Here is a 15,571-nt window from a genome sequence, read left to right as displayed (position 1 = left end):
ATAACCAGTCAAAAAGCTACAGGCTGGGGGTGTGGCCCAAGTGGTAGAGCACCTGCCAAGCAAGCTTGGCATTGCACAAGGCTTTTAACTTAAATCCCAACATTAGAAGGAAAAAAAGTTTGAGTTTGATTTTGAAAGCATAAGTATGCTACAAATTACTCCCATGTTCAAATTTTTTATGCCAAATGTGACTCCCTTATATGAAATAGAAAAGGAAAGAATTGTTAGGCGCTGGTGACTTCTACCTGCAATCCTAGCTACACAGAAAACTGAGATCTGATGTTTGAAGCTAACCCTAGCAGGAAAGTCTGTAAGATTCCAGCCCTCCACTCCTGGGCACTGTCCCTGAGAATCTTTTGTTCAAGGCTAGCACTCTACTACTTGAGCCACAGCACCACTTTGGCTTTTTCTGTTTATCTGGTATTGAGGAATCAAACCTAAGGCTTTGTGCATGCTAGACAAACAATATCACTAAGCCACATTCCCAGCCCTCTATGGGTCTCTTATCTCCAATTAACCACCAAAAGCTGAAAGTGGAGTTGTGGCTAAAGTTGGTAGAGGATCAGCCTTGAATGAGAAAGCTAATCAAAAGAACAAGGACTTGAGTTCAAGCCCGAGTCCATACCCCCAAACAGGAGTTAAGGATTAGATGTAGATTTTTTATTTCCTTTTACAGTCATTTAGCTGATGACTTTGACTTACCTGAATTTGTTTCCAATCCAGTTTTATCAGGGTTTTACACTTAGGTTGCATTTGAAAAGCCTTTCTGTGTTCTCTGATTATTTCGTGTAAATGTTGGAATCTGAATTTTTCCCCAATTACTTTAGATATGATATTTGTATCTTTTTTGATTATCAAAAAACATACTTATGGTGGAGAATTAGAACAGAAAAAAATGAAGAAAAATGTAATCATGCATTAACCTAGTATCTAGAGTACCATTTAAACTTTCCTGCCATCTTTTCTGTGTATATATATATATATATGTTTTTATCCATACAAATGATATGCACATGGTTTTTTAAAAAACTAGGATAAAATAATGTGCATATTTTGCTTCTTGATTCTTTTCCACATAATTGTCATGAGACTTTTTTACATGTCATGAAATATTTCTTTTCTTTTCATTTCTTTTCTTTTGCCAATTCTGGGGCTTGAACTCAAAGCCTGAGCACTGTCCTTGGGCTTTCTCAAGGCTAGTGCTCTACCACATGAACCACAGCACCACTTCTAGCTCTTTCTGTGTATGTGGTACCAAGGAATCGAACCTGGGTCTTCATGCATGCTAGGCAAACACTCTTACCACTAGGCCAAACTCCCAGCCATGAAATATTTCTTTACAAAAAATTTATGTCTATCTAATATTTAATTTTATGTCTGTTCCAAGGTCCAGTATACTATTCTTTTTCTGCCAGACATTTAGATGGTTCTCTGTGTAAGTTCCTGTGTTTTCTTAATTCATTTCCCCTTATAAATCATTCCTGAAAAATGAATTATTAGGACAAAGAGTATGATTTTTAATATTTTTATTTTAAAAATGACAATTCAAAAATATTTATTACATAAAATCATAGCAAATAATCTATTCAGTGTGCATTTAGACATATAATAAACTTTGGATAATTAGATAATTTTACATTAGGTTACAATATTCAAACTGCAAATTTATGCTTAATTATGGTGCTCTGTAATTTGATACAAATAAAAATTGTCTTGGAAGGGAAAAATGTGTTTGTACCTGATCATTTAAAAACTGATAAGCTTTCTTATGGCTCTTTTTAAAGACTCTTAATAGCTACCAGATTGATTTCTAGAATGTTCCTTTAAGACGAGAGTTGGCAAACTAAGACCTAAGGACCACATCTTTTCTCTGGCCTGTTTTTAGACTGCCTATGTGTTAAAAAAATGGTTTTTACATTTTTAAATGCCTAGGGAAAAATGAAAAGAAAAAATAATATTTATGACACAGGAAAATGATGTAGAATTCGCATTTAACTGTCCATAAATAAAGTCTTTTTGGAGCCTGGCCATGCACGTTCATTTATGAAATGTCTCTGGCTGCTTTCATCCTCCAGTGACAGCTTGAGCAGTCACCACAGAGACAAGATGGCCTGTAACCTGGAAGTACTTATAGTGTCCTCTAACCTGGAAGTACTTAGAGTCTCCTGTAACCTGGAAGTATTTATAGTCTCCTGTAACCTGGAAGTACTTACTATCTGCCCTTTACAGAAACAATCTACTGATTCTTTAAAATGTCATCTCCCAAGTGTATATGAGAATGTTCATTTGACCACATACATTAACACTGAGAAATGGAATTTTCTTATTCTCAGTTAATTTAAGAAGGTCAACATATATTTACCAAGTGCTTACTATGTGCTAAGACCTTGTGGAAAATAAATTTTGCCTGTATTTCTTTGATTAAGTTGGTTATAAATTTTTTCACAAGTTCAAGATTTCTTCTCTTGCTAATATTCTCTGTGTGTGAGATGTTAAATGTCAACTCGGGCATTTACATTTTTCATAGCTTAGTATGAGTGCTTTGCTTTTTATACTAGAACATTCATTTACTTTTTTTTCATTTGCATTTGTTAGAAATACTTTATTTTCTCTAGGTTGTCTGCCTTTTAATTTCTTACTTTTTTTTTGTTTTTTGGTCATAGGGCTTGAACTCTGGGTGGGGGCGCTGTCCCTGAGCTCTTCAATTCAAGGCTACCACTCTACTCCTAGGCCTGGGCATTGTCCCTGAGCTCTTCAGCTCAAAGGCAATAGGCCCTACCCCTTGAGCCTCAGCGCCACTTCCTGTTTTCTGGTGGTTAATTGGAGACAAGAGGACTTTAGTACCTGGGCAGGTTTTGAAATAAGATCCTCAGTTCTTAGCCTCCTGAGTAACTAGGATTACAGGCATGAGCCACTGCGCCTGGCCAATTTCTTACTTTTATATAGAGACTTTTATATTGGATGGAATCAAATGATTGAATTTCTTTCTTTTAAAAAAGGCAATATTAGCTGGACACAGTGGCTCATGCCTATAATCCTAGCTACATAGGAGGCTGAGATCTGAGGATCAAGGTTCAAAGCCAGCCCTGGGCATAAAAAGAACCCAGACTCTTATCTCCAATTAACCTCTAGAAAATGCAAAGTGGGACTTGAAATGAGAGTAGGGAGGTAGCCTAGAGCTGAAGAGCTCAGGGACAGTACCCAGGCCCAGGGGGAGGGTGGTAGTCTTTAGCTGAAGAGCTTAGGGACAGCACCCAGACCAAGTTCAAGCCCCATGATCCACCAAAAAAAAAAAAAGCCAAATTTTAGCCATGTACCAGTGGCTCACACGGGTAACCCTAGGTAGTTCGGAGGCTGAGATTTGTAGATTACAATTTGAAACCAACTAGGAAATAAAAGACTTACAAGACTCTTATCTCTACTTGATCACCAAAAAACCAGAAGTGGAGCATGGTTCAACTGATAGAGCACTGACCTTGAGCCCAAAAGCTCAAGGACAGTGCCCAGGTTCTGAGTTCAAGTTCAAGCCCCAAGACCAGCACACACACACACACACACACACACACACACACACACACACACACACACACACACACAGTTTTGAGACAAGGTCTCATTATCTAGACCAGGGTGAGTTCAAATTCACAATTCTCCTTCCTCTGCTCCCCAACCCATCCCCCCTCTTTTTTTGCCAGTCCTGGGCCTTGAACTCAGGGCCTAGGCTCTGTCCTTGGGCTTTCTCAAGGCTAGAGCTCTACCACTTGAGCCATAGCACCATTTCTGACTTTTTTCTATGTATGTGGTACCAAGGAATGGAACCTGGGTCTTCATGCATGCTAGGCAAGCACTCTACCACTAGGCTAAACTCCCTGCCCTCCATCTCCTTTTTTTAATGCCAGTCCTGGGGCCTAGGTGCTGTCTCTTAGCTTTTTTACTCAAGGTTAGAGCTCTACCACTTGCGCCCCACTGTTACTTCTCTCCCCCTACCCCACCTCCCAACCCCAGGCTAGCTTCAGACCACAGTTTTCAGATCTCAGTCTCCTGAGAAGCTAGGATTACAGGTGTGAGCCACCACGCCCAGCCCAATTCCTTCCCTTGATCACTCACTCAGAAATGGAGTCTAACTGATCTCCTGAAGGCTCAGTAACGTACTAAGCAGGACAGAAAAGGCAGAGCCAAGCTTTCGCACAGACTTGAACCATAACCACCTAACTCATTCATCCCTACAACACGTAATAAAGGTTTACACTTCAATCCTAGCTACTCAGGAAATTGAGATCTAGGATTGCAGTTCAAAGCCAGCCTGGACAGCAATGTGACACGTTTCAAGCCCCAGCACTGTCACATGCTTGTGCACACACACACACACACACACACACACACACACACACACACACACGAAGGTTCAAGCTTTGTAGCCTCCGAGGTTGGAGGTTTTCTGGCTAAGTAGCAGGAAAAGAGCAAATCTCTAACTGGCCTTCCCAGAAGAGCCGTTACATGATGCATCGCCCCTAACCTTCTGCTAACGGCTCACCCACCTGCCCTTAGAGTTATTTCATTTACTAGGTGTGAAAATTGGATTTTACCACAGAGGACAGGAGTTATTACCTACCCGATCTGCTCTTTAGGGGTGTAGAACTTGATATGGGATTTAGTAAAAGAGATTTGCTATGCATGCAACATATAATTAGAGAGGTGTCCCTTTACACCTAGATTTGCAGTCTTTGTCATTTTACCAGTGTCGCTGTAGTGGCTCTTTCCTCATTTTTCTGTTAATGTTTCTGTATGATGGACTTCTTTCTCGATGGGTTCTGTACATCTGAATATTTTATATAGCATCATTTTGTCAAGTGATGGACATAAGAGGTGTGAGAAAGAGTAAAGGTTAGAGCCAGGCATCAGTAGCTCACACCTGTAAGCCTACCTTACTCAGAAGGCTGAGATCTAAGGATTATGATCATGGTTCAAAGCCATCCTGAGCAGAAATCCCTATGAGAGTCTTATCACCAAAAAGCTAAGGGAAGGTGTGCTTCAAGTGGTAGCACACAAGCTTTGAGTAAAAAAAGTCAAGCAAGAGCCCAAAGGCCTGAGTCCCAATATGGATACACACACACACACACACACACACACACACACACAAAGTACAGGTTGAAGGAACAGTGGGTATGTCAGTATTAGTCACACATCAAAAGAAAAGGAGGTGGCACCCGCCTGTAATCATAGCTACTCAGGAGGCTGAGATCTGAGAATCGTTGTTCAAAGCCAACCCAGGCACTAAGGAATGTGAGACTTTATCTTCAATTAACCACTAGAAAACGGGAAGTGGGGCTGTGGCTCAAGGGGAAGGGTGGTAACCTTGAACTGAAGAGCTCGGGAACAGTGCTCAGGCTGAGTTCAAACCTTATGACCCACAAAAAAAAAAAAAAAAAAAAAAAGAAAGAAAGAAAGAAAGGAAGGAAGAAAGAAAGAAAGAAAAAAGAAAGAAAAGGAAAGGGAAATGATGTCATTTTAATGTTAATTAATTGCTCTGTAGTCTGAGGCAGTTTAGTGGAGGTGTTAGGTTCACTCTGAGACCCTTTAATGAGAAAACTCTTGGAAATCTAGTGTTTGGATTTAATTGCATGCTGTTAGAGGTTATATAGACAGCCTCTAAGTTAGTATTTGGTTAACTACATCTGCTCTTAAAAAGACACCTTGTTTACAATCGTGGCGAAGGGGGTGGCTGAATTTATGGTTGTTGAGCATTTCTAGCAGGTCTTGTTCTTGCTGGGAGCGTTCAGTTTATTTATGTATGCATATTGGTTGCTCTTCCCAGCACTCCCAAAGGATGGGGGGGGAGAGAGAAGTTTTATTAGCGCCTGCTTTTCCAACAAGAAAAACCAACAACAACCAAACCAAAAAAAAAGTATGCTCCTGAGCAGAGAAGAGACTTGCCTGGGTTTACTACAGCCCAGTGCTCCTGTCACCTGGCTAGGGGTCATCAACTGACTGACTGGTGATACCTTCGCCCCTGCAGCCCCTATGGCCCCCACCGGCCCTTGTCTATCACCATCCCCCCCTAAAAGCACTTGCGCATTAGCACTCAAAACAAGCCCCACTGCCTGGCACGGGTAGCTCCTGCCTATGACCCTAGCTACTCAGAAGGTGAGATCGGAGGATCACAGTTCAAAGCCGACCCAGGCAGGGAAATTTGCAGAACTCTTATTCCAATTAATCAGCCAAAAGCTAGCAGTAGAGCTGTGGCTCAAATGGCAGCGCCCAGCTCCAGTACATCACCCCAGATAGAAGACCTCATCACCCCCTACAAAGACCACAATAATTACAATAGCCCTGACTTGAGTCCCCATGACTGCATCCCAACCAAACTTCCGCCCATCCTTCCTTTTCCTCTTCCTTCCTTCCCTCCTTCCTTTCCCCCCCCCCCCAGCAAAAGAGTTCAGGGACAGAGCCCGGACCCTGAGTTCGAACTCCCTGACCGACAAAAATATAAAAGAGAAACCAGGTGTGGTGGCTCACGCCTGTAATCCTAGCTAGTCAGGAGGCTGAGGTCTAAGGATCAAGGTTCAAAGCCAGCCAGGGAACAAAAGGACTTGAGACTTTTTTTTTTTTGGCCAGTCCTGGGGCTTGCACTCAGGGCCTGAGCACTGTGCTTGGGCTTTCTCAAGGCGAGCGCTCTACCAGTTGAGCGACAGCACCACTTCCGGACTTTTCTTTGTATGTGGTACTGAGGAATTGAACCCAGGACCTAGGTACTCTATCACTAGGCCAACTTCCCAGCCAGGACTTGAGACTTTTATCTCCAATTAACTTCTAGAAAAATGGGAAGAGAGGCTTGGTTCAAGGGTAGGGTGGTAGCCTTGAGCCAAAAAGCTCAGGGACAGTGCCCAGGCCAAGTTCAAGCCCCATGACCGCCCCCTCCCCCATACATACAAAATAAAATAAAATAAAAGAGAATATAAAAGAATCTTATAGATTTTCCTACCCGGGGTTGCCGTTGAACCTCGATCCTCTGATCTCAGCCTCCTGAGTAGCTAGGATACAGACTGAGGCATGGCTGCCCTTCTCATCACCAATCTTACCCACTTAGGATTTCCTGGCTGTGCTGCACAGAATACTCTTTCCTGGCCCCATTCCCACCTGTTGATATTTTCTCTCACACTTTCAGACCTAGCACAAGCATCTCCTCCATGAAGCCTCTAGAATGCTCCAGGAAGATGCAGGATAAGAATCCTGCATCTTACATAGTAAATCCCTGTGCATAAAGTTAACGTCTTCTCACCCTTCCACCCCTCTCTTCCTTCCTGATTTGTCCTCTGTCCCCCAAGCTCGGAGCACTAATCCTGAGCACAGGCTGGAGTGGGGTTCAGACAGCCAGGGTTCCCCCTCCCCCAGTTCTCACCCTTCTTCCCCCCACCCCAGCTCAAATGTCACATCCCTCATGATCCACTGTCTTTCTAGATTCTTTGGGAAGAATCCACCACAGGTTCAAAGTCACAGCACAATGGAGAATCGGACTTAGCCAATGTGGGCTGTACTAGCTAACTTGTATTTATTTTGTGTATCTTATATCCTGGGCCTTGAACTTGAACACAGGCCTGGTGCTTCTCCTTTTCTCCCCAGCCATCCTTCTCCCTTCTAGAACAGACTATTCTCCCCCCCATCCAACCCCCCAGGGCAGGACAGACAGTTGGAGGGTTTTGCTCCTCAGCCCTAAGCCTGTTTCCTTGGGGGGGGGGGGGGGGTAAGGGTGTGGCTGACATTTGCTTAGCCAGGATGTGATCAGTTAAGGGGTTAACTAATCACACTCCCAGGAAGTTCCTCCCCTTTGGGGACATTTGCATTTTAATGAGAATCTTTTAAAAACCCCAAGGAAATGCTCTCTAATGCTGGGATTTCAGGAGTTGTGGGCCCTAAAAGCTCTTGGGATGTGTGTGTGTGTGTGTGTGTGTGTGTGTGTGTGTGTGTGTGTGTGTATGTGTGTATACTAAACAGGGTGAAGACCTGGAACAGTTCTCTAGCCCACTCAGTGAAAACCAGATTAATGATTTAAATTCATAGCACTAAATATGTAGGATTAAGCACATAGGGTTAACAAATAGTTGCAATGAACTATAATGATCTAAAAAACAATTTACATTGTAGTAATATTTTAGCTTCTTTATTTCTTCTACTTTAAAATTTTTTGTTCTTTTGTGGGTACCACTGGGGCCTAGACATTCAAAGCTGGCACTCTACCACTTGAGCCAAATCTCCACTTCCACCCCCCCCTTTTTTTTTGCCAGTCCTGGAACTTGAACTCAGGGCCTGGGCACTGTCCTTGGGCTTTCTCAAGGCTAGAGCTCTGCCACTTGAGCCACAGCACCACTTCTGGCTTTTTCTATGTAGGTGGTACCGAGGAATGGAACCTAGAGCTTCATCCATGCTAGGTGAGCTCTCTACCACTGGGCCAGGCTCCTGGCCCCTCCACTTCCACTTCCATCTTTTTGCTAGAGACAACAGTCTCCTGGCTGACTTTGAATCTCTATTCTCATGCCTCAGCCTGTTGAATGGGTCCTGAGGATTTGGGTTGTGAGCTACCATGTCTGGCTCCAAAGACAGAAAATTAAGTGCAGAATATAGAGAAGTGTCAGGAGCACAGTGAAAGACCAGTGAGTGAATTCTACTCACTGTCCCCAAAATCTCTCCTCATGCCAAGTTACTTTAGACAATCCAGCACAACCAAACATGATAGTAATAGCACTTCCATTTTGCATCAGGTATTATTTGTATAGATCTATACAGTCATTAATTTACTACCACATGGTTCTGAAAGTTACAGCAGGGCATTGGTGGCTCATGCCTGTAATTCCAACTATGCAGGAGGCTGAGATCTAAGGATCTTGGTTTGAAGCCAGCCTGGCAGATAAGTCCAAAAGACTCTTATGTACAATTAATTGGCAAAAAAAAAAATGGATGTAGAGCAGTGGCTCACATTGTAGAGCACCAGAGTTGAGCTTAAAAGGCTAAAAGACAGGACTGGGAGTGTGGCCTAATGTTAGCGTGTTCACCTAGGATGCACAAAGCCCTGGGTTTGATTCCCTGGTACTACATACACTGAAAGGGTTAGGGGTTGCCCTGTGACTCAAATGGCAGTGTGCTAGCCTTGAGCAAAAAATGTCCACGAACAGTGCCTAGGCCCTGAGTTCAAGGGCCAGGACTGGCAAAAAAAAAAAAAAAAAATGACAACAAAAGCAGGTGCTCTAACCAGAGCTCCCCCCATACACACACATAGAAATGACTGCTAGTTTTACCCTTACAATGTTTTATATATAATATCTGGTAAGTTTTCCCTTATACTTGTTCTGGGGAAGCTGAAGAGCAAACTTCGATCCCTTCTCCCCCATGAAGCAGGGTAGTGCATGCCTCTCTCTTAAAATAATGTATCTCCTCTCATCTTCTTTGCACCATTTTTACTTTTCCCCATTTATTTATTACCCTCTCTCTTGCCTAGTGGTTATTTATATATGTTGTCACCCAGCTGAGCCTTCATACATTTCAAAGTCCTTTGCCTAGCCTACTCCTACACATTCTTGAAGAATGCTTTCCTGTCTGTATAGATACCTCTCTTCCATATGTCCCTAACACCTGGTGTTTATTTATCTGTATCACAACACTTAATATAATTAATTATAGATATTTACTTGTCAGTATTCCTAACTAGAGAGATTCCAGATCCCAACATGAGGGAACGTCTTATACTTCCTTGTATACTTTACAATCTTCAGTACCTTGCACCTGGCACACACAGGGTACTTAGTAAACTTTAGAAAAGAAAGTTGTGCCAGTACTGAAGCTTGAACTCAGGACTCTTGCTTAACTTTTTCACTCAAGGGTGGTGCTCTACTGCTTGAGCCACACCTTCACTTTTGGCTTTTTGGTGGTTAACAGGAGATAAGAGTCTCAAGGACTTTCCTGCCCCAGCCTTCTTCCAGTTTCAATACTCATATCTCAGCCTCCTAAGGAGTCAAGATTATAAGAGTGAGGTGTAAACACATCAGTTTAGGGTGTGTTTTAGAACTAATGATAGAAACAAGTGCTGCTGAAATGCATGAGAAAGAAAAATATATGGTTTAGCTTTGTTTTGTCTATTACCTGAAGCTACTTAGCTAAGAAAATATAGTTCAAGTCGGGTGCTAGTGGCTCATGCCTGTAATCCTAGCTACTCAGAAGGCTGAGATCTGAGGATCATGGTTTAAAGACAGCAGAAAAGTCCATGAGACTCTTATTTCCAGTTAAATAGAAGTAGTGTTGTGGCTCAAATGGTAGAGCTGAAGAGCTCAGGGACAGCACGGAGGCCCACAGAGTTCAAGCCCTACAACTGACAAAAAGAGAAAGGAAGGAAGGAAGGAAGGAAAAGGAAAAGAAACTCCAGTGTTTAAACCCAGGTTCAAATGATTGTAAAGCTTGAATTAAAAAAAAAAAATTCTAGAGGACAGTGCCCAGCCCTGAGTTTAAGCCCCAGGACTGGCAAAAACAAAACAAAGCAGTCTAGTATCACATAATGTTAGGATCTCAGCATAGATGGGCACTCATCTACCCAATATGGCTTGAATCATTAGTGTGCACCTTATGGCAGGAGCTGTGTGTGAGAAGGTCCCTGAGGAAAGAGCGTGTAGAAGTGACAGCTGACAGGCAGAGGCTAGAGGCAGGAATCACAGAGGTAAGCATCCTCACTTTGAAAGCAATAACAATATATAGGAGTGATTTGTGGATTCTACTAACCAAGGAGATTCATTAGACCAGGAAGAATAAAGTCAGGATTACCCTGAAGCTCTGAGCCGAAAAGACACAGCAACTTAGCAATGAGACCTCATCTAAAAATTGATGTGTGGACACACACGCAGATGCACGTGCACACCAGTCCTGGGGCTTGAACTCAAGGCCCATGTGCTGTCCCTGGTTTTTGTTTTTGTTTTTATTTTTTTTCACTCAAGGCTAGTACTCTACTACTTGAGCCACACCTCCACTTGCAGCTTTTTGCAGGTGAGTTGATAACAAGTGTCTCTAAAACATTCCTGCTCTGGCTGGCTTTGAACCTCAATCCTCAGATCTTAACTCCTGAGTAGCTAGGATTACAGGCATGAGCCACTGGCGCCCGACTTGAACTATATTTTCTTAGCTAAGGATGATATGTACAAGCTACCTGCACCTGGCTTCACCATTTTAATTTGGGTATGTTTAACAAAACCTCCTGTTCCTTTAACTTGAAAATGAAGCATGCAGAAAAAAAAAAAACACAGTAACAGTCCACAACCAATAATAGCAAACAGTAATTGAAGAACACAGATCCTAGAGATTCTAGAGCAGTAGAAACGTGGAAGCTTTCACTTATAGGATGCTTTTAAGAATGGTTTTGCCATCATCCATTAGTGTGTCTGCATATATTATGTGTTCAGACCTTAAACACTAAACTAGTGAGATGGAGACTCATGGGAGCTAGAAAATTCAGAGGATAAATATTCTAATGAATGTAAACTATTTAGTAGAACAAATAATATTTAAAAATGCCTTTCTCATCCATGTGTTGTGTTGCTAAGCTAAAATTACTATGGAGATTCTAACCTTTAGAATTCTGATTTTATATTTGGCATGCTTTAATTTGTGATATTGCTTTTATTCCTAGTGCTGTGTATTTAATATTTGTTTGCATTTTTCTTCTGGTTCAGGGGACAATTGAGCTTTGAAACACAGTTGTATGAGAACCTAGCAAAAAAAATGATTAGGACTTTAACAAAAAATTTGTGTATAATTGTCATAATGGGTTTTTTCTTTCTTTCTTTCTTTTTTTTGAGTTTGTTAAGCAGAAGTAACCCATACTCCAGCTGAAGGCTATTTACTGTTGTAGATAAACTCTACTTTTCACCTACATTAGTAATTCCAAATTCTTTTCTCTTCCCATATATGATTGCACATACATGCATAAAATGGTTTGTTTGTATTTATCTCCACTACTACTTTCTGTCCCTCTCTCTTCCCATGCTCCCCTTACAAATATCTTTTTGCTCAAGGCTGGCACTCTTACCATTCCTTGAGCTCTATTTCTACGTTTTTGGTGGTTAATTGGACAGACTTTCCAGCCTGGACTGGCTTTGAACCATGATTCTGAGAGCTCAACCTCTTGTGTAACATAGGATTAAAAATCTTTCTCCCATTATTATTTTCAATAGGTTTCATCATGACCTTTTCATAGGTACATACAGGTCCAAAGATGTCTTGCATATTCTTTGTTTGGCTGTATTTGTCTTCTACACTTGCCTTCTTTTACAGAGGTTCTTGGCTATATAATATTCTAAAGCCAAAAGTTAACCCCAAACCCACACCTTATTTTAATTATCCCCATTTGGAATTCTTCAATTGCCTTGAGATTTATATTGTTTATTCTAACTATAAATGGTATTTCCTTCCCCCCCCCCTCCATGTGTTCAATCACAGAGAAGACAAGGAGACATCTGGCTATACTTTTTCACAGGATGTAAGCAAAGAGTCATAGTATAGAAATATGCCAGTCAAGAGTTTTAAGTGGTTTGGAAGGGAAGCAACTTTGCTTTCTCATTTAGGGTTCTCTTGTACCATTCTTTACAAAAGCACCATTTCATGAAGAAGGTTTCACTGGGCACAGGTGGTTGACGTCTATACCTGGCAGGACACCCTGACAGCTATGTAGCTTGCTGGGCTGTGCTGCTTTCTATCCATCTCTGGGGAGGAAATGTGTCTTCGTCTAGCAGGCCTGCTCCCCTGGGGCAGGGCGGTTTCCCGGGCGTGAGAGGGAGACCCCGCAGCACCGGTGGGGCGGGGGAGCGGCGGCCCGGCGGGTGTGCCGCCGCGGCCCGGGGTCTCAGCTCCGACCCCGCACACGCGTCCACCAAGCCGCAGTCCGTGGAAAAGTGCGACCCGATGGGCTTCCAGTCTCACTTCCAGGGCCCGGTGCAGACCCACGGGCCCTCAGCCTTCTGGGGAGGAAGACCGTGGCTGTGAAGCCACCAGAGGGGGCCTCTGCGGACCCCTCCGCCGGGCGGAGCGGGGCCCGCGGGCCGGGACTGCGGGGCCCAGGGTGCAGACCGCGCGTCCGGGTTCTGGGGCTGCTGTGTCTGGGGCGTCGGGGTGCCGGAACCCGTGGAGGAGAGGAAGCGGGTCGGGCCGAGAGCTGCCGGGGGGGTCCAGGCGCGGGGCGCCCTCGGGGTGCGGGTGGCCCCGAGGACGGAGGACCAGGCCCGGCTCGGGGCCACCCGCTGGAGTGCGGGAGTCGCCGGGTCCCCAGCAGCTCCCCGCCCGCTGCTGTCAAAGATGGCCAAGTTCTACCCCGCCCTTCCCCCTCCTCCGTCCTCTCCGGTCCCTCCGGCGGTCCCCTCCGGCGGGAGTCCGCTGGGTGTGCGCCGGGGAGGGCCGTGCAGAGCAGCTCCGAGCCGCGCCCCCAGCCCGCGGGCCCCTTTAGGGAAGTCCTTCCCCTCGAGAAAGACGGCGGCTCTGGCTCTTTAAGGTGGGAGGCCGGCGCCGCCTCCGGCAGGGTGACGCGAAGGGGCGTGGCCATGCAAACCGGAGGTGGAGCCGGCGGGGCGGCCCCGTAGTAAAACCTCAGTGGGCGTGGTCAGAAGGCGTGGCCGCGCGCGGGGCGGGGAGAGGGGCGTGGCCTGGGCGGGAAGGCGGGGGACGCCGGGGGCGGTGGGGGGGGGTAGGGTTGGTACCACCGCGCGCATTCCGGGAGGGGGGACCGCCGACATTCCCCGGAGGGGCGGTCCCTTCCCGGCGGCGGGGAGGGCGGGACGGAGGGGCCGGGGGAGGAGCCGTCCTCCCGGGCGTCCCAGGCGGGGCCGGCGGTACCTTTCGTGGCGCGGTGCGTCTGGGGGAGGGCCGCGGGGAGGGGAAGGGGAGGGAGAAGGGGCGGGGCCGGGGGGAGCCGGAAAGGGGGAGGCGCCGGCGGACAATGGAGCCTATGTGTGCCTGCGGGAGTGGGACGGCGCCGCCGCCGCCGGGGGGAGACGCTGCGCCGCCGCTGCCGCTGGCCCGGGCCGCGGCCCCCCGGGGCTGAGAGCCGCCCGGACCGAGGCCCCCCGCGCGGCCCCGCGCCGGGCCCTCCCCCAGCCCGCCTCGGTGAGCGGCACCTGGGGAGGGGGAGGGGAGGGGAGGGGGCGGCGGGCGGGGGCCGTGTCCGCGTGCCGGGAGCTGCCGTGGGGCCGGGGCCGCTGCCTCCGGGGGCGGGGCGGACCTGGGGAGTCGGGGCCGGGGCGGTGGGCCCGAGGGGTCCGGGGGGCGGGGCGCCTTTCGGGCCCGGCTTCTCTCGGGGTGCTGGAGAGGGTGTCCTGAGCCGGCCTTCCAAGGGGGTCCGCTCCGGGGTCTGGGGAGCGCGGGCGTCGGAGGAGCCAGCCCTCGAGCCGCACCAGAGGACGGAGGCTGAGTTTGTGGGGGTCTGCGGGCTCCCCGGAGGAGCGGGGAGTAGAGGAGACTTGGCAGGCCGGTGACTTGTTGAAGGGTGGCGGGCGGAGGTCGCGGGGCGCCGGGTCACCGGAGGGTCGGGGAGCACACCCGTGGCTTGCTAGGTGGAGCCCTGGGCTTTGGCCTCTGAAAGTTGCCGAGACTTAAGATGTCACGGGCCCGTGTGGGGCGAGCCTGATGGAGGAGCCGGGGCGAACCGAAGGAGAGCTGCCTGCAGCAGGGCCGCGGTGAGGTGCGAGGCCTGCGAGGGCCTGGCCTGGGGCCGTACCTGCAGGGGACCAGGTGTGAAGAGGTTGCCCGGGTCTGCCCTCCCAGGCTGAGGAAGAGGGGGTTACATTGGAATCCACTTGGGGTAACTTAATAAAGTTCCTAGACAAGGTGGAGAAATGATCAGAAACTTCTCAGTGAAGATGGTCTCCAGGGTGGAAACGAATTGACACAAGTCAAGGCCTTGGTCCAGGCAAATGGGCAGGGGCTTCCCTAGGAAGGCGAATGGAATGGCCACATAACAAGTTACGTATCGGAGGCAGACACCAGGGGCTCACACCTGCCCTCCTCGATGCTCTGGAGGCTGAGATCTCAGGATCACTTTTTGGAAGCCAGCCCGAGCGGGAAAGTCCATGCAACTCTTATCTTCAGTTCATCAGCAAAAAGAGGAGCTGTGGCTCAAGGAATAGAGCACCAGCTTTGAGCAGAAAAAGTCAAGAGAGTGAGGCCCTGAGTTTAAGTTTCACACCGAGAAAGTTCCATGTGGGTCAGTGATAAGAGGGTCACTTAATTGAGGAATTAAATGTTTGTCTTGGAGGGCAGAAATGTGGGCCTTTGTATGGAGAGTCCAAGTGAAGAATCATGATTAGCAAGTAGTAAGAATAAGAAATAAAATAGACAGCTGAGCACTGGTGACTCATGCCTGTAATCCTAACTACTCAGGAGGCTGGGATCTGAAGATCGTGGTTCGAAGCCAGTCCCTGTAGAAAAGTCCCTGTGAGACTTTCATCTCCAATTAACCACTCAAAAGCAGGAAGTGGAGCTGTGGCTCAGAGTGGTAGAGTGCCAGCTTGAGCAAAAGAATTTGGGGACAGTGCACAGGTTCAGAGTTCAA

General features: G+C 46.7%; 1 protein-coding gene across 2 annotated transcripts in view; it reads left to right on the top strand.

Annotated features, from left to right (window-relative positions):
* LOC150061289 (uncharacterized) overlaps positions 1-15,571 on the top strand; it is a 52,882-nt gene that overhangs the window by 28,564 nt on the left and 8,747 nt on the right. Inside the window, exon 1 of one of the 2 annotated variants that reach the window (XM_090334162.1) lies at positions 13,966-14,127. The exons of the other annotated variant lie outside the window; for it this stretch is intronic. The gene's annotated coding sequence lies outside the window, so the exon portion shown is untranslated. Of the gene's footprint in view, positions 1-13,965; positions 14,128-15,571 lie in introns of those variants that run through there. 2 annotated transcript variants of the gene reach the window in all.

The sequence above is a fragment of the Megascapheus bottae genome, chromosome 6 (genome assembly GCF_031878675.1).
Source record: "Megascapheus bottae isolate mThoBot1 chromosome 6, mThoBot2.hap1, whole genome shotgun sequence".
Lineage (NCBI taxonomy): Eukaryota > Metazoa > Chordata > Mammalia > Rodentia > Geomyidae > Megascapheus > Megascapheus bottae.
This window is presented reverse-complemented; position numbering and strand designations above follow the sequence as displayed.